General features: G+C 44.8%; 1 protein-coding gene across 1 annotated transcript in view; it reads left to right on the top strand.

Moving 5' to 3' along the window:
* Positions 1–22,765, top strand: part of ENTREP2 (endosomal transmembrane epsin interactor 2) — a 1,796,185-nt gene that overhangs the window by 40,429 nt on the left and 1,732,991 nt on the right. The window lies entirely within an intron of this gene.

Below are 22,765 nucleotides of genomic sequence, written 5' to 3'. Positions count from 1 at the left end.
TACAAGTAAAAAGGTCACAGCGGTATACAATTCAATAGACAAAATGTAACATCACCGTGAAAACAAATCTTACAATGTGTCAAATTTCAATTTATACTGATTTATTCAGTGAAACAGCATGAATAGTATGTACATTTGTGTACAAAACGTCGGTGCTGCAGAGGAAGGGAGAGAAAAGAGCTTGAAAGGGAATGTGCACTCGTGAAGGTCATAAGAGAGGAAAGGCAGTGTGCAAATGATAACATCAGTGGACTGATAGAGACCTATCCAGCCGCATGAAGGCAATATTTCCATATGGACATAGTAACATTTGACATTGATAATCAATTTCTATTGCTTGTATTCTGACAAGTAACCGTTGACGTTTCGACCCCCTGACTCGTGTAGGTTGATTAATCATTACATGGGGTCTTCATCAGCACCAAAAGGGGTGGAGGAGACACCTATTGTAAACTAATGGTGCAAGCTTAATATTTAGGTGATGGACATATTGAAATCAATGATGATCAGGTACAAAATGATTAATATATTACCATTTATGAATGGCTTGAAAAATCAGGACGTCGTTTCCAGAAAGAACGGGCCATAGGCTTCAAACATCAAGGAGGCTAAAAAGGCAAGAGACTCACTGTAAATGAAAAAAACTGTGAAAACAGCAGTAAAGGGAACATAAATGTTGTGTCTAACATGGATAACTTCCATGGCTACTCAACAAAACGATGGTTCTAGTAGCAATCAAAGGTTAAAAGGTCCCATGGTCCAGCATCAATTGCTCTGGTCATCCTGGGCAAGAATGATAATGGTAAAGATGTAAAGCCACTGCGGGTCTATACCATCCAAAATGCACTGGTCCGCTGGTAATCAAAGTTACAACATACCCCTTGAGTTAATTTCATATAGGTATTTTCAGTAATGACATAACATACAAGAAACCATCTAGTAGGGTGCGTTGATGTAAGTACACTGTGACATACCTTATAGCTTTGTCATGGGCGATGAATAAATCCAACCTGTTGAGCAGAGATGGAAAATTATTATTAGGGCCAAAGTTCTGTAATTGAGAAAAGTAATTAGACACAGATCTCTAAAGCCTTGGGGCTATATTCTAAGCCATGTCACTCACCTCGTCGTGCCGTACAAGAGCATCCAGATACTAACAACAGCGCTCGGCGGACGGCGGGTTTTATAACGTGTGAGGGATGGCGTGTACGTTGTGCACGTAGCGCGGGCAGGCGCTAGATGCTAGCTGGTTCCACTCGAACGGCCTGTTGAGTACCGAATAGCGAACTCTTCGGGCATGGCACTTGACATTCTATTATGAATAATTCTAGTTATGAAATTAATCGGCAGGCAGCAACCGTTACCCAGGAAACATAAATGTTGCGATGCATCACTGAGAAAACATATTGAACAGTGCAACAGAATAAACATCGTAATTCACAAAAAACATAAATGTTATGATACATCTGTGAGAGAGCATAATAAATGAGTGGTCCAACATAATACAGCGTGGGTAAATCTGGCTGAGGAACCAAGTGATAGAGCCATGACATGCCCCAATTTTTTGAATAATCACAGTGTTTCAAATGATATAAGGGCACAGTTGTCTGAGGTACATACGTTGGTTAACTACATGACTGTGTGGAACTACATTTGTATATATAAGGTCAACTACCCTCGATATCTTTGAACCCCATCACATGTTAGTGAGAATTACATTCAGAGGGTGATCATGGCATTGTTCTCAAGTGCTTCGTTGGACAGAGTGCAAAGAAGGACTATATCACTGTAGATACACATGTGTCAGTGATCTGCCAAAGGGGTCTTAATTACATTAGAGACCACTGTGAGCGTAATCACATAGTTGTCAGGGTTGATACCTGCCTAGATCATGTTGGCATTATACTCACATTCATAGAGGGTCAGTTATTCCATAGTAAGGTAAGATAATTGGGCATTGGTTGTATCTATTTCATCCAAACCCTCCTGTACCCTCTTCAAGCAATGCATCCATTTACATTCTCGGGTATTTAGAACTGCACTAATGTCTCCACACCTGATGGCCAGTGTAACTTTCTCAAGCGCGACCATATGATGCTCTCGGGCGGGTGGTTGGAGGCCTGAAAATGCTCCACGAGTGGTGCGCCCACCGTGCCACACCTGATCCTACAACAGTGCTGCAAGATACACGTCTTCACATTCTGGTGTGTCTGGTCTATATACGTGAGTTTGCATGGGCATGTAATTGCATAAATTACATCACTAGTTATGTTATGTTATGTTAGTATGAATTTGTAGAGCGCACGTTCACCCTGGGGTTTCTTGGTGCTGTGTACCGCTGGGGAACCCGTCCTGGCTTTCCCTGTGAGATGGTCCCTATTGGGCATCCCCAAGGTGAAGCCAGGCATCCCCGGCAGCGAGGGGGCCATTGTGGAGATTACGCAAGCTATTGCCCAGAGTTGCAGCGTGGGACCCATGGTTAGAGAGGCACCGAGGCGAGATTTATCGAGCCCGCTGACATTGGTTCCGTACCCTGCCGCGTTGGGAATTGAACCCTGGTCCCAGGCCGACCTCTGCTTCTGGGTCTGCCGCCTTTAACCGGTGAGCCACACTTCTCCACTAGTGTTGCAATTAGTGTGTGATTTCAAGTCTATTGTGTGTTCTTTGTAAATGATTTGCTTGGTCTGTATGGTAAGTTTGCACTCCTTGCAGTGGTGGCCACACTTAAAATGTCCCACAATCTCCGGTAGCTGCTTCAGAGTTTGAATAGAGGGCTGTGGGGGAGTTGGTAATAAGGAGCGGACCACATGGTTGAAGATGTTTTTTTTCCTTTCTTAAAAGAATACATTGGGAGGTCAGGTAGTTCCAGATAATCAGAGATCAACTTCCAGTGTTTATTGATCACTTGTTTGATGTCATTACTGTGAGTGCAGACACCGATCAGCCTGTTCATACGATCTGTAGTGCATTGTTTTGGTGTCAACAGGCTCTCCCTGGGGTTGAACCACGCCTTCTTCCTGGCCTATTTCACAAGTCTTTTTGGGTATCTTGTTCTATGAAGCGATCCACAAGGCTATCCGACTCACTGAAGAAGTCTTCCTTGAGTGAGCAGTTGTGGCGGTTTCAGAGAAACTGTCCAAAGGGGAGATTGTCATTTAAGCCCCTGGGATGGTGACTGCTGTACCTCAAGAGTATATTCCTCCTACTGGGTTTCCTAAAGAGACTGGTGTAGAGGGACCATTCCCAGACTTGATAGTAATGTCCAGAAAATCATTGCTGTTAGGATCTTGATGAATCGTAAACTTGATTTCGCGGGACCTTTCATTCAGCCAAACAAAAAAAGCATGTAACTCCGTGAAAGTCCCTCTCCACATGACCAAATTGTCCTCTATATAATGCTTCTACACAGTTATATGCTCACGGTAAGGATTAGTTGGATGGTAAACATATGTATCCTCAAAATGGTCCATATACAGTATCGCTAAATGCGGGGCGAAGCTCATCCCATGGTGACCTCTTTGGTTTGTAGGCAGTACTCTTCTTGAAAGAAAAAGAAATTCTTCATCCTTGCTAGCTCAAGAAGTTGTATGATAAAGCTTGTGGGAACTTGAGCTGGCTGGGGTCTCCTCTCCAAAGCTCTGCTGATCACTTCCGGATCCGGTCATTGGGGAATGCTAGTGTACAAAGACACAATATCCATTGTGACTAGTAGTTGACAGGAGGGATCAAAGGGCATGTTATCAACCAAGTTGATGGCTACCATCGTGTCCTTCAGATAATACCAGGTGTTCTCCGCCAAAGCCTAAAGAAAGAAGTCCAGAAACTGGTACAAGTAATGATCCACAACCAGACACTATTGGACGTCCTGGGGGATTTTCCATTTTCTTATGGACTTTAGGCAAAGTATAAATTGTAGGTACTTTTCATTGAGGTAATTTCACCATGCATCTCTGCCTTCCTCTGTGACCTTCCAAATCAGCTTGCTTTTATCCCTTGTCGGATCTGTGGTAAAGCAGATGTAGCTCACCCTGTCCCTCAGTTGTGAGTAAATCTCAGACTTATAGTATGTTGTATTTTGTGAAGAAGCGGAAGCCCACCCCGCATCTGAAGAGCATGTGGCTGTCTCATCCTGTATGATGTGAGCCTCCGTGATGGCAGAAGAGAAATGCAAGTGAGGCCACACTATCGAAATGCCGGCCGCCGCCGCAGACACTGCCACGAGGCCACATAACGCCCTAGTAGACACTGCCATGAGGCCAAGTGAGCCCTAAGTGGCGAGTGCGGAGCAGCGACAAGAATCCTCCTACCCCGCAAAGAACACTGCCCCATGGTGAAGTTCCTGAGTTTCCATGCAGCAGCTCAGTTCCACCTTTCCCCCGTGCAGCATGAGAACCGAGAGAGGCTGCAGCAGTGGGGTAGAGGAAGTAGGTGACAGCTGGAGGCCCCCGGCTGATCGGAATGGAAATAAAAAAAGTGCCCAAAAGGGAGAGGAGGTAACAGCCTGAGGCACTTGCGGCAGCGCAAGATGAATGCAGCAGTGAAGCAAGGCCCACAGCGTGTGCGAAGCACCTGTGGCCGATCCTGGCGCTGAAGAGGTGTATGCATTCCAGGCTGCAGTTAATGAAGAGGACTAGAGGAATGGCATATCCTCCCTCTCAGCCAGTGAACTAGGCACCGGAGGTTCCCAGCAGCAGCTCCAGCCCTGTGCAGCTCGTGTGGGGATTGAGGCTGCTGCGAGGGGTGGAACAAAGACAGTTTTTGGCTGTGCAGAAATAAACGGAAGATAAGTCAGGAGGCAGAAGGAGTACCCTACCTTAGACACAGTTGAGGCCTTCGGTGGCCTGCCACACTGCCCGTAGAGAAGATTCAACATACCTGGTGGCTGACGGAGCAGCTCTGAATGGGCCCGCTGTCCGCCGACAAGAGATATAACTGTCGAGTGAGACAGTCGCGGGTGGACAGTCTGTTGCAGCAGAGATTGCTACAAGGAAGGAGTTGCTGGGAGGCACCCGCCTGGGAGGTAGCGAGTGAAACGTACCTGGTGAGCGGCCAGCGGCGCACATCAGCGGGTACAATAAAGAAGAAAAAAATACTTACTGGGAGGGGAGGAAGTGCCTCTGCGAAGTCCTGCAGTGTGTGGGTGCCCCGCAGAGTAGAGTCAGGCAGCGGCCATCAGAGAAGGTGCCCCCCCATGAGTGGGGTGAACCCGAGGCCAGCAGCATTAGGAACCAGCAGAAACTATGGGACATTAGACAAAGCTCCATCTCCCTGGAATATGGTCGAGCCCACCCTGACTTCTAGGGGTCAGGGTGACCCAATGATGAAGCATGACACCAATAGGGTGTGTGAGGGTAATATAAACAAAATTAACTGTTTCCTTCCCCACTCCCTAGTGGGTACCGACTCCTGACTTCACATAGGATCTTCCTATACCTAACCAACCAGGGTTAATCTTCGATACTCGTGGACCCTGTTCACATGGTTGTAGGTTACTTTTTGTGGTTTTGCGTTAGAACACGAGAGGACATACTCTCATTAGAGGTTTCCTCTTTTCCCTACATGCCATAGTTTCTTCACCTTTTCCGTAATAACCTTCATATATTTCCATAAATATGCTTATTTTCTCTGTTCATTTTAGAAAAAATATTTCAAAAGAAAGAAAAGGCAGTTCCCCTTTTCCTTGTTTAACTGCAGCTGTAATTATACTCCACGACCTGACTTTTAGCCTGGCTGTTGCCTGTGGCACCAGACATTGTGATGTCATATGTCAAATGTAATAACTTATTTCAGTTGAGCCACCACTTAATTTCTTTATTACAAGCAATTAAATGTCACAAGTAACCTGTAATAAGGAAATTTGAGGCAGGTATTTATAATGGGATTGCAAGTTCCCATGTATTATAACAGTACTTAGTTGTCAGTTTTCTACAGTTTTGCAGTGATTGTAGCCTGTGCATATTGAGTGGGATTGGGTTTTTGTTGAAACATATGCCATAATTGTTTTACACATACTCATACACATGCTGAAGGTCGATTTTACCATCAATTCGTTAATCACGTCACATTCTGAATGCAGTACATATAATACTGCTCTATGAAAACATGCACCTAGTCTTTAAAATACTGTTGAGTCTTTGATCCAGTATATTATCTCAATCATTGGCTTTTTGATACATTGAAATATAAGCCCATGCCAGTTTCCATAGCAACATTCTCAATTGACATACAGAAGATTTGTCAATTTAGTCTGTCTCTAGTCTTTTGATATAGAAAACTGAATTTCACCTGCATACTGCGTACAGGGAATCTGCGGACTTCCAATTAGACTACACTGATTATATGCTAATAGCAATTGTTATCTGCAAAATATTATTTTGCTGATGATGCTACAAATATTAGGAGTGGATATCTGAATAATAGTCAATTTCCCCATTAGAAGTTCTTCCAATTCAAGTACTTACTGAATACATTCTCAAATGTCTGACCAGAAAACATCCATTTATGGATTTCATTATTTCATACTTAGTAGCGAGCAAGGCACATCAGAACAAATCCAGCCCTTGTCGGAAGTAGAAGGCAGACTTTGACATGTTAATGGGATTCCATTATGCTCTCTTAAAATGAAAATCACATATTTTGAGCCAGTGATGCAGAACCTGATCGCTGTGAAAAAAAATCTGAATTACATGCTTTATCTCTGTGTAAAGTATTTGGACCGCAAATTTCCTGCTCATTCCTCATCCTTGAACTGTGTACTCTCCAAAAATCGGTATCTTTATCACCATAAGATTATTATGTTGTGCCAAACTAACTGTTTGGGGGCATCAAATTTAAGTCTCTAAGAAAAGTGGTACCTTCCATGGAGTCACATCAATCAGACCAGACAGAAAATAAAGACAATTCTCAATAGATAGTAAAGCAATGTCTTTTTCCTATTTTCTTAGGGAAATAAAGATATGATTTAATTAAGACCGTATGTAACTGGGCGAGAATTTAGAAAAACAAATTGAAGAGTATTGTACGATTTAATGACTATGAAAAAATCCAAAGTCTGAGTCAATACTTGATTGACAGACATATACACATCCTGGGTCAAAGAAACGCATGCTTAGGTGTTAATGACTCAGAGGGTTAGAGAGGAGTTGGAAGGCTGTGTGTGGTCTCAGCAGCCCCAAAGCCTGCCAGGATGACTCCAAAAATATTCAACTCGTTGCATTAATTTATGACCAGCTCCCACCATTTTGTAAAATTAAGCGTGGCACCAAATGAATGTACACTTATTAAAAGGCCTGTGAAAACAAAGTAGAATCTAGTATTGATTCAGTACTAGAAATGTGCCAGTAATAAATGTGATCCCAGGTTAAGCTGATGGCAGGCTTGTTTGATCAAGAATCATATAATATTGTTTCATGGAAGGCTTCCAGCAAAAACACGAGTTTTGCCACGCCGTTTGAATTTAGACCTTGCACTTGGCGGCATTTTCTGTGCTTGTGCAAAATAACCCTTTAGGGGTCTGTTTCAAGTAAAATACAGTTGAGAGAGAACAATCTAGAAGCGTTGCTTATTCCAGTGTTACTGTGAGGGCCGCGTGAATGCTCTGAAGGCCACTGTGAATGCTCACCATCACCATCACCTCTAGCAGATTCCGACCTCCCGATTCCGACCTGCTGGAGTTGCTTTTTACAACATCTGTGAGTTGCAGTTTGCAGGCTGGCTTTCGCCTCAACCTGCTCAATGTGTGCACATCTGGATTGAAAAATGGAATGGGCACATCCTAAATAGAGAATGTCCGCTATCAGCATCACACAGAATGGTTCAGAGTCTCCTTCTGCCACTAACAATTGTGCCATGTTTTATCAAAAAGGCCCTCGTTTTCTTGTAGTGATTAAGGTGAGCTTCTGACACTCGCTTGCACAGATGAACTGTTAAAATCTACCTCTGAAGCTTTGTGGAATGAGTAATTGGTACATTTGCACTTGTGCACCCTCGTCCACTTCTTTCACACAGATGCTCTTCTGCATCCCTCTGGTTCCTCTACCAACCGGGTTAAAAAATGTGGTGTCAACAAGACCCTCCAATGTAAAAGTCTTTGTGCTCTCGGGAAGGATGTGTCACTAGAAAGACAGATTAACTGAGTTAGTGAATCTCTTCCCTGTCTAAGTAGAGGCAATAGAGATGACGTCTGCCTCTTCACCTTCTTGTTTATTGAAAAACTCACCTGGGCCTGTCTGTCGTCATCCATACGTCTCACTCCTTCCCCCTTACATATAGCCCTGAGCACTCCTAAAGGGAGATGGGGATGTTAGTTACTTATGATGTAGTCTCACAAAGGACCCAAAAGCAAGGCCTCACGACAATTAATAAAACTTATTGGGGTTACAGACAAAGGGCAACTCAGTCTTCCGTATTTCTGGGATTGTTACATTTTGTTGCAGGTTTTTTGACTCTGTAGAGTGGGGCACTGCTGTCCCCCTCTACTGCTGTCCGTAGATTGGGAGACTGCCGTACTTTTAAGTCTCTAGCATATGGTACACTGTGTATGATGTGCATATGAGTTAACCAGTGGACTGCATCACTCATTGTGCCACCCGGAAAGTGACAATGCAAAACATGACTGCCAGTAACTTGGCTGTGCAAGTTAAAAAGTGCAAATTTGACCTGACAATATAACCACTTTTGACAGTCCTTATCCCTCCTTTTAAATGTTAATAAATCCCCTCTAATTAGGCCTTAAATAACCATAAGGCTGGGGCATGTTATTTAACAGTATGACATGTAAAGGTTTCATGTTAAACATGTCCTTGCAGTAAGATGCCCCATCAACCAATAAAACAAGATTTATAAAGCACAACTAAACACCCGGGCTGGGAAGCCAGGCACTGAGAACTTTGCTGCTGAGGGAAGGTTAGTTGAACTTCCATGTCTTGAATCCTTTTTGGAATTCCAGCAGAGTGGATGAAGTCTGGAGGTGAAAGGGGAGGTGGAGTGTATGTCCCTGGAGGGTTGATGGAGGTTCAGGCGATGGTTGATATATGCAATATTACAAGCAATAATGGTTTCCGGCATGCCATATATAGTGAGGAATGTTGGTTGCTGCCTTTAGGGTCATAAATTAACTGTCATTGGTTTCTACAGGTGGGTCTACATCTGTGTGGACACAGTGTGTCCAGTAGTGGATGTGCCAAGATGTCCAGAATGGGCAGGACATGATCACGTGTGCTCTTCCTTAATTGGCTATTTGTTCCTAACTCATGTGGTATCTGACTTTATGGTGTTTTTAGGAGCGCGTACCCCCACCTGCCATGCATGCTTTATTGTGGCAATCTCCTCTGACCATTGCAATGTCACTGTGCCTATCTGTGGAATTGATCAAGATATCCCTGCCTCAGTGTTTGCCTGCCAGCTGTGCACCCTCCCACCTATAACCCATCAATCAGTAATCCTCAGCCTATGTCGCAGGGCCTGCCTGACAACCTACTTGGGTGTTAAGGTAGATGTTGGGTTCAGAACGGGCAATTCTATTAATACGGGCAATTATTCCTTTTTTATCGATAAATGCATCAATATCCATATTAACAGTTGTGTACGGTTTTGTAAGTGTGGATCAGCATCTTGAAATTACATCTCTTCTGAATGGGGAGCCAGTGGAGTTTCTTGTAGTGGAGGGTGAAGTGGGTCCACTTGGGCTGGACGAGGATGAGTCTGGCCACTGAGTTTGGTATTTATTTATTTATTTATTTTTGGAGTTTTCTATAGCGCTGGCCAGACCCGAGGGTATCGGAGCGCTTTACAATCAAGCTACAGGGAACGGTTGCATAATAATATATCAAGGAAAAGAGATTCATGTAAGATCAAGGATTAACATAGTTAATTGGCGCCTGAGGGGCGAGTTTGAGGTAGTGGGTTAGAGGTAGTCATAGTTGCAGGGTGAGCTGCTGAGGTAGAGTTCGGGAATGCCCGGTTGAGGTAGAGGATTTTGAGGCGTCTCTTGAAGTCTTGAAATGAAGTCGTAGTCCTGATGTCAACTGGGATGGAGTTCCAGATTTTTGGGGCGTTGCCGGCAAACGAGCGCGTTGCGGTTTTTTGTTTCCGGGTTTTCATGGGGATGAGTAGTAGGGTGTTCGAGCTTCTGAGGTTTCTGGACTGGCCCGCCTTCCTGAGCTTGGAGGCTAGGTATTCCGGTTTCCCTGTGTGCAAGGCTTTGTGTGTCAGACAAGCTGTTCTGAAGCTGGCGCGCATTTCCATTGGGAGCCATTTTAAGTCTTTAAGTGCTGGGGAAATGTGGTCGAATTTCTTTGCCCCTGAGACCATTCTGGCGGCTGCATTGAGGGTTGTTTTCATTGGCGCTAGGTGTGATAGGGCTGTGCCTGTTAAGGTTGCGATTCCATAGTCCAGTCTGGATAGCACCAAAGATTGGGTGGCTATTTGGAGATCCCTCTGCGGGATGTGAGGTTTGATTTTGTTGAGGAGTTTCAGATTAAGGAAGGCGCTCTTTGCGGAGTTCTTGATGTGGTTCGTCATTGAAAGTTTATGGTCAAGGGTGATTCCGAGAGACTTTACTGAGTTAGTCAGAGTGAGATTCCCACTGAGAGCGTCAATAGCTTTCATCCATTCCGTGATTTGGGGGTTGTCATCTTTGTTGGAGATGAGGAGAAGTTCTGTTTTTCCTTGATTGAGTTTGAGATGGTTTTTCCCTAGCCAGGCTTGGATTTCTTTGAGTGTGTTATTGAGCTTTAGAATGTCTTTGAGGGAGGTCGTTTCTATGTAGATCTGTGTGTCATCTGCATAAAGATGGAAGGGGATGTTTGCTTTCTTCAGTATGATGGTGAGGGGTACCATGTATATGTTGAATAGTTGCGGGGAGAGAACAGATCCTTGGGGAACCCCTCTGGTGACGGGGAGGGGGTCGGATGTGAAGGTTTTTATTTTGACTCTTTGGAAGCGGTTCTGGAGGAAGGAGTCAAACCATTGCAGGACCATATTGTTTGCACCTACTTTTTCCTTAAGGGACTTGATGAGGAGCTTGTGGTCAACCGTGTCGAATGCCGCTGACAGGTCGAGGAGAATGAGTAGGCAGCACTGGTCTGCGTCAAGGGAGTTGCGTATGTCGTCTACTATGTTCAGGATTGCGGTTTCAGTACTATATCCTTTTCTGAAGCCAGATTGATTATGGTCCAGGAGGTTGATGTTATTAAGCTGGTTGTTGAGTTGGCGTAGTACACATTTTTCTAGGATTTTTGCTAGAAAAGGCAGACTTGAGACTGGTCTGAAGTTGTTGAGGTCGTTGGGGTCTAAGCCTGGTTTCTTCAGGAGGGGAGTTACCTGGCCGACTTTGAGGCAGTCCGGGATGGTGCCAGTCTTTAGGGACCTGTTGATGATTTCACACCAGAGTGGCGCGAGAGTGCGTTTGAGGTCTTTGTCTGCAGTCTCTTCAGGAGGTGTGAGGTGATTCCCTAAATGCTACTTCCACTGTTGCAGAATTAGCTGTTCCATAGGAAAGCACTGGCGTACTTTATTAAAGTTAATAAAGTTACCCCCGCCTGGAAACTGGATAAAAAGTTGATTCTTGGACTTTTTGAAAAGTTATTACTGAACTAATTTAATGGTAAAGTGGATTTGTAACAAATATTTCACAAAAGCTATTTTTAAAAAGTTACTCTTAACCTGCCTAAAGCCTCTAGAAGCCCATTTACCTGAGTTTCAAGCTGTAACTGGAACAGAATAGCTCCCCGATTAGCTGCAGATTGGCTCCCAGAGCTGAGGCAAAGGGTTTGGGTGTGAGGAGGAGGCCCGTTCCTGTGACAAGATCACCACAGGGACTAAATTATCTTCAAAAGGGTATAATCCTGCCTAATCCTGTCATCCAGACTTGATAACTAACCCGGAACACCACAAAACACTAAGCAAACTGTGTTTTTTTGTGAATGCAGCCTGCCTGCTAGGTGGACTCTGGAACGAGGACATTGAGAACAGGGCTACTCAGCCATAATAGGGGAGCCCCCGTATCCTGGAACCATACATCTCCCCAGTAGCGCTGAGGATTAAGGGGACCATAAACTGTGCCCCTTATCATAGGCTGGCAAAGAGCAGCTGAGGTGGAGGCATTGAACTGAAAGTGGCTGGGGCCCAGCAAGCCTCGGACTGACTGAACGGGTAGCAGGTGGTCCGTGCGTCAGCCGAGCAGAGTGTGGTCCAGCCGTTCCAGGTGCACGAGGCAGGGAGCCAGCACCCAGCCCATCACCAGGTGGCCTAAATCAGAAACGTGCATGGGTAAAGATAAAGGTTCGCACAGGCACCCCTAACACCACCACCCAGTATACCACACTGCGACACCCCCAACGCATTAGGCGCCAAAAAATCGAAACTGATGAGGATGGGGAGGGAGTCACGGAGCTGCTGGCTGCCAACCAGGGCTCGCAAGAGGCACTGCCGGACCGGGTAGATACAGTATCCATCAACGTCAATCTCCTGCAGGCAGAACTCCGCAAAGTAACTGACAAAGTGACAGTGGCAGAGGAGGACATCACAGTCCTCAAGGGAGAAGTAGCTGCCTTGAAAAGGCAGGTATCACAAATATCCTCCACAAGGAAGGCCCTGGAGCTCCGTGTGGTGTGGAGGATGCAGAGGGCCATGCCAGGCGCATACTTGGCTTTCCCGAGAGAGCAGAGGGGAGATCAGCGGAGCAGTTCCTTGAGCGGTGGATTAAAACCTAGCTGTGCCTGGCGGGTCTTTTGGATCTTTTTACCATTGAAAGGGCACACAGGGTCCTGGTTCCCCTGCTGCCACCGGGGGCACTCTCACATGCATTCATTGCAAAAATATTGAACTACAGACACAGAGACTGCATCCTTCGGACCACTAAACTGCAACAGGACACATGCTTCGAAAATAACAAGATCTCAATATATCCAGACTACACTAAATAAGTACAGGAACAAAGAAAGTCTTTCCTGGGTATCAAGCGGGCGCTGAGAGACATGTACCTTCAATATATGTAGTTATACCCCACAAAACGGAAGGTCCTGGCTCAGTTGAAGGCACACTTTTTTGAAATCATGAGGAGGTGTGGGAAGTGTTGGAGATCAGCGGCATGCACCCCCGCGGGAGCAATGGAATAGGAAACAGCAGTGGGGCACCAGACAGTCACAGAGAGCACGAACAAAGGGAAGTGGAGAGGGGTCTCTTGCTGCGGTCCCAGACCTGGACCAAAGGATTGCAGGCGGGAGTGACCGCACCATACAAATGAGCACTAATGTCCCTGCAACCATGGATGCGGAGGGAGAGCCCGCGATCATGAAAATTGGAGAGCTGACGAAGTGGCTGAGTGCAGCAGTCGACATGGTTCCACAGACTATGCCTGAGCAGGATGGATGGGGATGCAGCTGAGGAGCGGGGTGCCAGTGCTGATGTACTGGCTAGACTAGATGCAGTGACTCCTTCTTTGTATGTGACATGAAAGAGTGCTGGTTGGGCATGGCACATCGGGTGGGCGGGCAGCTGCAAGGATATTCTGAGGGCACGTGCTCCAAGAGGCATAGAGTGTTAACATTTTAAAAACACCATCAAATCTCATTAGTATGCCTCCAGAAAATTCACCTGGATGATAGTGGCGCATCTAGGGTAGCAAAGAAGTGATGAGGCCAAGCACATCATTCCTCTTTCTCTACATCTGCCAGGGACACAATGATCTGGGTGGCCCCGGGCATACCATTCAATCCAACGTACAGTGAGTCTGATTTAAATGGCAGGTATTTCCTCCTATGAAGCACACTGAATGGCAGGAAAATTGTTATCCTAAACACATATGCACCAAACGCAGATGACCCTATGTTCTTCCAGGTCACTCAGGACTTACTGTCCAATGAACTAGATGCCCCATTCAAATGGATGGGAGACTTTAATTGTGTCCTTGGCTCAGAGCTGGATAGGCATCCGCCCAAAGCCGGAACGAAACCTAGAATGTCCCAAAAGCTTTGAGATCGTGCATGAGTTAGGGGCTTGGGCTGTTTGGTGGGAGGCTCACCCCGCATTTTCACTTTTCACATGCCATTAACTTACTCACGGAACACACAGCAGGTTCGATAGAGATCTTGTCTCGGGCACGGATCCTTTTTCAGATGAAAAAGTGACACTTCTGCTGCTTTTTTGTCTGACCATGCTCCAGTGCGTTGTTTGGTGAGGTGGAGCTCTCCCATACCGGGTGCGAGGAGATGGAGATTCCCGCCAGACTTGCTTGAGGATGAAGCAAGGAGGGCCTTCTCCAAGGTGGTTACAGATTACCTGGAGACAAACTGGGGTGGGGGGGGTGCCGGAAGTCCTTAAAGGCAGTAGCATTTGGGGGCAGCATGGGCCTGGGATGCGGGGTGAGGAGACAGCTACTTGGCAACCTTGACTAAGGAAAGAAAGCTCTAACTGACATACAGATGGGGAGCCTTACACGGGTGAGAGGGAACAAGTGCAACACTTGTGCATTGCAGACATCTGGGACAGACTGGATGAGTACACTACAACGCTATACCGCCAGAGGCTATATGCAGAGGGGACAAATCAGGGCGCCTTCTGGCGTGGATCCTGCGAAGGGAACAGGCACCCCCGCTGACAACCACCTTGAAGGCGGAGGGAGGGAATCTCTCCACACCATAACAGGAATACTGGAGGTATTCCAATGCTATTTACAGCAGGTCTACACTGCGGACCCAGGAGTGACTGCAGAGCATTATGTTTCCCTCTTCGGAGGGCTGGCTCTCCTGCAACTCTCGCCCAGAGGCGTGACGGAACTAGATGCTACAATTACTGTTGAAGAAGTTAAGGAAGTGCAAAGGTTCATGCCGGGAACCAAAGCCCCTGGGGACGACGGGTTCCCAGTCGCCTTTTTACAAGCTTATTCTAGCCAACTGGCATAGCCTTTACTACATGTGTGCAAGGAGGCCTTTGCGACGGGGATGCTGCCCCCGACCATGCGTTAAGGGGAAATACTTATGCTACTCAAATCTGGGGGGAATGATCAAGATCCCGCAGCCTATCTGGCCCTCACCATGATAAACTCAGACATCAAAATATTGTTCAAGGTCCTGGCAGCCAGGCTGTCCCTGCATATGGTGCACCTAGTCCATGAAGATCAATGCAGCTTCATAACAACCCATAACACTGGTATGAATATTAGACGATTGACACACATCCTGCGTGAAATGCGTCATAGTGATGAAGAACTAGCCTTGGTCTGCATAGATTTAGAAAAGGCATTTGACTCTGTGGACTGGGGGTAGCTTCTAGAGGGTCTAAGAGTTGCTGTATTTGACCAGTGGTTCCGTCTTTGGGTGCAGATATTATACACAGCGCCTAGTGCTAGAGTCCGGGTGGGACACAGCAGGTCAGGCGAGTGTCGCTTAGGGAGGGGGACACGCCAGGGGTGTCCACTCTCCTCACTATTGTTCACTTTGGCGATAGTGCTGTTGGTGATCTGGGCACGCAGGGATCTGGGATACTGGGGAATCAGCACCGGTGGGACCACGCATGTCATATCTTTATATGCAGACAGCGCTTTATTTTACGTCTCTTCCCCACGGGGGGAGGTCCCGAAGCTCCATCAGGTGTTAGAGGAGTCTGGCGGTTTCTCAGGATTGCAGCTAAATAAACGAAAATCATTGATATTCCTCCTGGCTTGGCTGGCTGGCCTTCCCAGGGACGCTCTTTCTCAGCTGGGCTTACAGTGGGAGGCGGACCACTTTTGGTACTTGGTAATTCAGGTGGAAGCGGAGGATGTGCAGATACTGCAGCTCAACGTCCACAAGGCGATTGATGCATTAAAACGATTGGTAGGCTTCTGGAACACTCTTCCTCTCTCCTTAATGGGCAGGTTGGTGATAGCCAAAATGGTGGTGCTGCCCGCTGCCTGTATATGTTACAGAACGCACTATGTTCCATACGAAGGCAGATATTTAGGACGCTGGACTCCATACTAATAGACCTTTACTGGGCCCGCCGCCGAAGCAGAGTGGCACTTGCCACACTGAATCGCACGTATGAGGGCAGTGGACATGAGGCACCGAGACTGAACCTTTATTATTATGCAGCTCAGCTGCAGCATGCCGCGCGATGGTTCAACGAGGAAGACTACTGGGAGAAGAGGTTTCTCCATGATAAAGTACTGTATGCCAGCCTGCCCTCGCTGTTACTGGAGGGAGTGGGTACCTCTGACACAGTGCCATATATGGTTAAGCAGACTGTACGCACCTGTGAAACCTTTGTGGAGCGAAACCTGAAGCATCGTCTGTTCTACTGGGAACTGTCGGTGTTGGACCTCCCGCCGTGGCAGGAGGGGGGTTGTAATGTTCTTGCCGATCTGTATCCAGGCGACAGCTATGTCGTGTATGAACAGGCTTGTGGGGATTTTGAACTGGGACAGGGACAGGGACAATACCTACAATATGCTGGACCGACTAATATACTCATAGAGATATGGCCGCTTCCAGCTTGTTCCCTATAACTATGCACATCGTACATACATGACCCCGGACAGGCCACATCGCATTGCTCGGGATAGATCCAACTCCTGCCCAAGGTGGCATAAGGAAGGGGCCAACTTCCTGCACCTGGCCTGGGAGGGTCCCGAGGTGCAACTCTTTTGGATGGAGGTAGTGGAGAGGTTCAGAGAAGAGGCATTAGCTGTTGGGTACAATTATTGCCAACCCACTGTTTGCCCGAAAACACAGTATAAGCTTCAGCAACTACTATTGGTACTAGCACGGTGCGGAATTGCAATTGTTTGGATGGGAGTGCAGGCGCCCGAGGTCACAGCATGAATGAGAGATGTGCTTGAGTGGACACTATCTGAGGAGGTGCACATGAAAAGGTCTTGTATAGACGAGAAACTAGAGGACAACCTAAGGATCTGAAGGGAACTCTGCCACGGCCTTCTGGTCGAGGAATCGTGGGCGAGCCCACAATGTGTATCTGAGGGGAGTAACAACACATGGTGATTTGGTTATATCATAAGAGTGGTTGCTTCAGGTTAGGGTGTCATCCTAGATTGGATGAATAGAAATAAGCTGAGTCTGAATGCTTATTAGATCATAGAACTGGCTCAAAAATAAAAGCGAGAGCAATCAATGCTTTTCAGAGAACTGCCCTTCAGTTTAAAAATAAAGTCAAGACATTGGAAGCTTTTCAGAATATCGGCTTGAGATTAGAACTCAAATGAATCACGCCGTTCATCCTTCCTTTTGATACTGTTATGCAATCTGAAGGATCAAAAAACAAGTGTGGAATGCTTTAATGAGAAATTAATTGGGGCACATTCCAGTTCATCATTTTTTTGACCACTATACATTTCTTGACTGAGGCCTTTCCTATGCAAATCAGTTTTGGTGCTGTTCCAATTGAAATAGTCCAGACTGAACTGCCAAGTCAAGTCCCATCCAGATGGGTGCACAGGCAACTCTAGATGGTTACAGAAGTCTCACCACTCACATTTCCAGGAAGATAGAGCAACCATAGCCAAGGTGGTGGTTGGAGCCAACATTTAATATAGAAACGATAAAGACTTCAAAGTCTAATCTCAGGAAGCTTCAGGTGTAACAGTATTCTGCAACAATCAGAGTCTAAAATGTGCAAAAGAATGCATATTTTCCCAATGCCTAGAGAAACTCCTTTAGCTAACGAACTGTCAAGTAAACTCAATTCAATGACTCTTACTCGTGAAGCTTTACTTGGTAACGCTCCTTACTATTTGAAGCATCACTTCACCTGGCATCATCATCTAAGAAACTTGCAGTCAACTAGAATACATCTTCTGCTTGGGTTAAATCATAGCAAGTTCATCAGTGAACAATCTCCTCGAATAACCGAGCAATTCAGCTGCTTACCTCATTTAGGAAGGAGCTAAAGAACCAGCATTTGAATAATTCTTCAGTACAGCGCCTATATACCCTGTTTTCTCTCTTTGTTGCTATAAAAAATGTTGGTTTGATTTAAAACTTTGTTAATGTGTGTGCTACCCCCATAGAGGCCACATTAACCCCTCAGTGGAACATGTAGTGAACAGCCCATGATCTCACCCTCTTTTTAAGCTATGCAACAAAGAGGGGAAGCATCTAATAATTTTGACAGGTATTTAAAAGTGAAATATACCAATATCATGTCAAAAATCCTTTAAAAACACATCTTTTAAAATACTGTTTGACTCTCACATGAGTAATGGGCCACTGACCATCACACTGAGACAATTGGGCATATATAGCTATATATATATATATATATATTTCCAAACAAAGAGAGTCCTTCCTGAATTGCTCCCGTTGTCAGGTGGCGCATATGTCGGCAAAGCCCCAACGCCGGTAAAAATTTCACTAAAGTCTTAAAGAATTCGAATGCGCACTCAGAAAGAGGGTAGATAAACACCAAATTTTAATCCTGGTTACCGCTACGCGTTTCGAGACCCGGCGGTCTCTTGATCACACGATACTTTTCGTTTACCACAATGTGCATAAATAAAGTTTTAAAAAAAACACAAATAAGTGTATGGTGTAAACATAAAAGAAGTGCTGCATGTCATACTGCTTTGACTGAAAACACAACCGCCATCTTGGAACATAGTAATGTGAATAACATACTTGATCCTGCATACATTTTGAATTACTATTTAACATTTGCATTCTACTGTAAAATGATTTCTTGTGTGACTATGTGCTGGCTGCTCAAGAAGGGGAAAAGGGGAAAACATATATCTCATTTAAAGAAAAAAAAAATCCTATTATACACGGAATATGCATTCCCCAGCATTGTCATCGTAATAATACTGATTGCCACATATCTATCTGTTTAGGCTTCATGTGCCCGTCTGTGCCATTGTGTAGCTATAGTTGTAACTATAGGTTTACCACAGATTATGTTATGGCTATTGGACAAGTGCCCATGTTCTCTCGGACTGGTGCCCGTATTTGGTCTATTCTCAGGGTCTAGTGCCCGGGATGCTATCTGGCAGCCTCCAGTTCCAGCATATCCTCTACCATAACCCATTGGTTATAGTCAGCAGAACCTCTCAATGAGTTAGACACAACCCCGAGTTCATCAAGTGCAAAAATAATAATAATAATACTAAGTGGTTGATAACATAAAAATAATGCTAGTGACTACCAACCGGCAGTTCTACTTTTTTTTTTTAAAGGAAAGTGCTCATTAACTTTTTCTTGTCTTGTACACTTTAAAGGTCCGATCTTATGAAGAAAAAGTGTAGGTAACCGTGCATCTTATAAAAGTGAATGTGAAAAAGGTCCCTTCCTTTTCTTCCTGCAAAACATAAACAGAATAAAGGGATATATGTTAAAACCAGATGTTAAAAACCATGTACATAATCTTGCAACATGCAGATCATCAAATTGCATTTCGAACAAACATTATTGTAGCATTCAATTTCATTCTATTATTGGTTCTTATATTTCGTGGAGGTGGGTTGCTAGTTCTTCGTCCCAGTTGTGCCCACCCGGTGATCTAGTCTCGAGCTCCATTATCCAACGGGATTCTCTTTTTCTTAGGGCTATCAGTCTATTACCCCCTCTTCTACTTATATTCACCTGTTCTAAGGCAAAGAATTTGAGCAAGGTATTATTGGACTGATGTTTCATTTGAAAGTGGCGTGCTATGGGATAGTTCGTGTCAACATTGGTGATAGCCCGAAGGTGTTCCTGTACCCGCTTCTTTACCATACACACACACATATATATTCCTATGAAACAATTACCCCATCACGCCGAACTTGTACCTAATCCCGAAAGTGCATAAGAACTCCACTTGCCCACCGGGAAGACCAATAATCTCGGCCATTGGAGGTCTTTTCGAAAATACAAGCAGATTTGTGGACTCCTTCCTACAACCCTTTGTAAAGGATCTACCCTCATACACGAGAGACAGTGGTGATTTTTTGAAAAAAAATTATGATATCAAATGGGACTCAGATTATGTTTTTGTCACACTTGATGTTCAAAGTCTATATACGAGCATAAGACACCATGATGGACTGAATGCCATAAGACACTTTTTGGGAGGCCGCAATCTAGATTTGTATAAACATACACAAATGTTACTCCAAATGGTTGAGTGGTGTTTGGAAAACAACACATTCAGTTTTGATAAATTACTGTACAAACAGATACAGGGGACGGCCATGGGTACTTGCTTCGCCCCCAGCTATGCTAATTTGCATATGGGCTGGTGGGAGGAGCAAGTACTCAGGGTGAAACATATGGAGGAAATGACAGAAAATGTAAAATTTTACTGTCGGTATATAGACGACATCTTCCTAATTTGGAAAGGCAGTGAATCCAGTGCCCGAGAGTTTGCTGAAAAGCTTAATGAGAACAGTCTTAACCTAAAATTTACTTGTGACACAAGTACTAATAGGACAAATTTCTTAGATCTGGAATTGTCAGCCATAGACAATGAAATTGAAACCAACACCTATCGCAAACCGACCGCAGGTAACACCATCCTGCATGCTTCCAGTTTTCACCCCCGAACCTAATTGACAGCATACCATATGCAGAGTGTCTCCGTATGAAAAGAAACTGCAGTACAGCCACCTCTTACAACCATTCCAAAACTGCACTGTTCAACAGATTAAAACTAAGGGGATATTCAGAACAAATACTAGATAAGGCAGAACAAAAATGTGACCCAAAAGACAGAAAAGAACTACTGTTCAATGTCAAAACTGCAAAACCTAAATCTGAAGTTAACACTGGAATCCCACGTCTCATTACAGGATATAACGCTTACCATAAACAAGTGAGAAGCATAATTTACAGACATTGGCCTATAGTTCGGAATGATCCGATAATAGGCAAATGCTGCACTAGGAATCCACAACTCACGTTTAGGAAAGCGAAAAGTATGAGAGAAGAGCTAGTTAACAATGCCCCAGTGTTGAAAAAGAAAGAACCGCCATGGCTGAAAACCAAAAATGGTTTCTTCAAGTGCACTAAGTGCAAAGCGTGTCAGTATGGCACAAATGTTACTCAGGTAAATGTGCCACACAGAAGAACCCCACTAGAGATAAGAGCAAATTACTCTTGTAAAACAGACTTCGCAGTCTATGTATTGCAATGTAGCTGTAATAAACTATACGTGGGCAGTACAATACATCCGGTCCACGTAAGAGTGCTCCAACATCTTAGGGCCATAAAAAACAACGACCCTACTTACCCAGTGGCGAGACATATTAACATGACACATGAAGGCAATGCTGACAACATAAAGTATTTTGTAATAGACCATGTGAAAAAAAGCGCAAGAGGGGGTAACGGACAATTAGCCCTTAGGAGATTGGAATCACGATACATCATTCTCCTAGATAGTAAGACGCCGCATGGCCTTAATGTAGATGAAGCACTTAGTGTACATTTATGATTCCCTCAATAATATGTAACAGAATATGATCCACGAAGTTCCCAAACCACTCCTCCGATAACAGAGATCAAAATGTAATTATATATATATCCTACATGTCACCTATCTGAATTGTAGTATATTCGTATATGCTCACATAATTTATTTTGGTTGTCCTCGAATTCTATTTATTTCTCACTGTTTTAACATTACTAGTTTGTGAAAATAACAATTAGCTTAATGTGATGTTTATATATTATCAAACATACAATGTGTGGTCATTGCCCACTTGGGCTCAATTTCAAAACTATTCTACAAAACAATTATGTGTGCTAAACACACACAATGAACCCCGTGATTTTTGGGTTCTTGTTTAAAAAACGGGCACTAGACCCAGTATTTTTCTAAGCTAAGTGCAAACAGACTTTTGTACTTACAAGGCAGATAGAATTGGTTTATTTGTTGTAAACACATTGTGATATTAAGTTTACATGCATTCTTTTACAATATTTTGCGAAGGGTGTAATGTTTTTTGGCTAAAAAATCATAACCGGCAATGATATAAATTGTCGGTTATTCACATAGTATGATCTATATGTGGTTAAACCTTATGATGCTTTTAATCTTTAAGAGCAGTTAAACTACATAAAACGCTGTAACTTTCCAGTGAGTTTGTAACTGGTAACCATGACTACGGGGAAACCAAACCGAGATCCAATCAAATGTTGACATATTTAAAAGCAATGACTCATTGTTTGCTCTGTGTTGTGAGCAAGGCGGCTTTGACCGTCGAAACGCGTCAATCCTAATGCACTGAGAAAATAAAAATACTTGTTTCTGAACATGACCCCACGGAGTCAGCGCCTGATTGTTATTGGTTTGGTCAGGACTGGAGAAAGTATTACGGGAGAAGCCTGAGCCCCGCACGCTGACCCACCTCGATTTGGAGCACTTTTCCTCAACGGGCAGAACGACTTGGTATTTCTTCGAGGAGAAGAAAGGGAAGCGCCCCCCGAGCCAAACGATCGGAAAGAGTCTGCGAGAGCGATCGGCACGAACACGGTGAGCGGGATACTTTGTGTGCCGGAGGGCATCGGAGAATCCAGGTAAGCCTGCGAGTGCTGTGAGCGAGCGCGCCAACATCCGTACAGGTGGCTTATGGGAGAGGTAGTCCGAAGCGGAACTTGTTAATAAGACCGAAACGGACAGTGGGTGTCAGAAACGACTATACATTATCTCAGAAAGAGTGCAGGATGGCGGAGGATTGCGAAAGGGAGCGCATGGAGGCAGCGCGTGACATCTTTGAAGATGTAGATAAGCAATCCAGCACTGGAAAGGGAAGCAGTAGTGATAAAACCAAACCGTCAACAAAAGACTCTGATGT

The sequence above is a fragment of the Lissotriton vulgaris genome, chromosome 2_1 (genome assembly GCF_964263255.1).
Source record: "Lissotriton vulgaris chromosome 2_1, aLisVul1.2, whole genome shotgun sequence".
NCBI lineage: Eukaryota > Metazoa > Chordata > Amphibia > Caudata > Salamandridae > Lissotriton > Lissotriton vulgaris.
The sequence above is the reverse complement of the archived record's forward strand: the minus strand, read 5'-3'. Positions and strand labels throughout refer to the sequence as shown.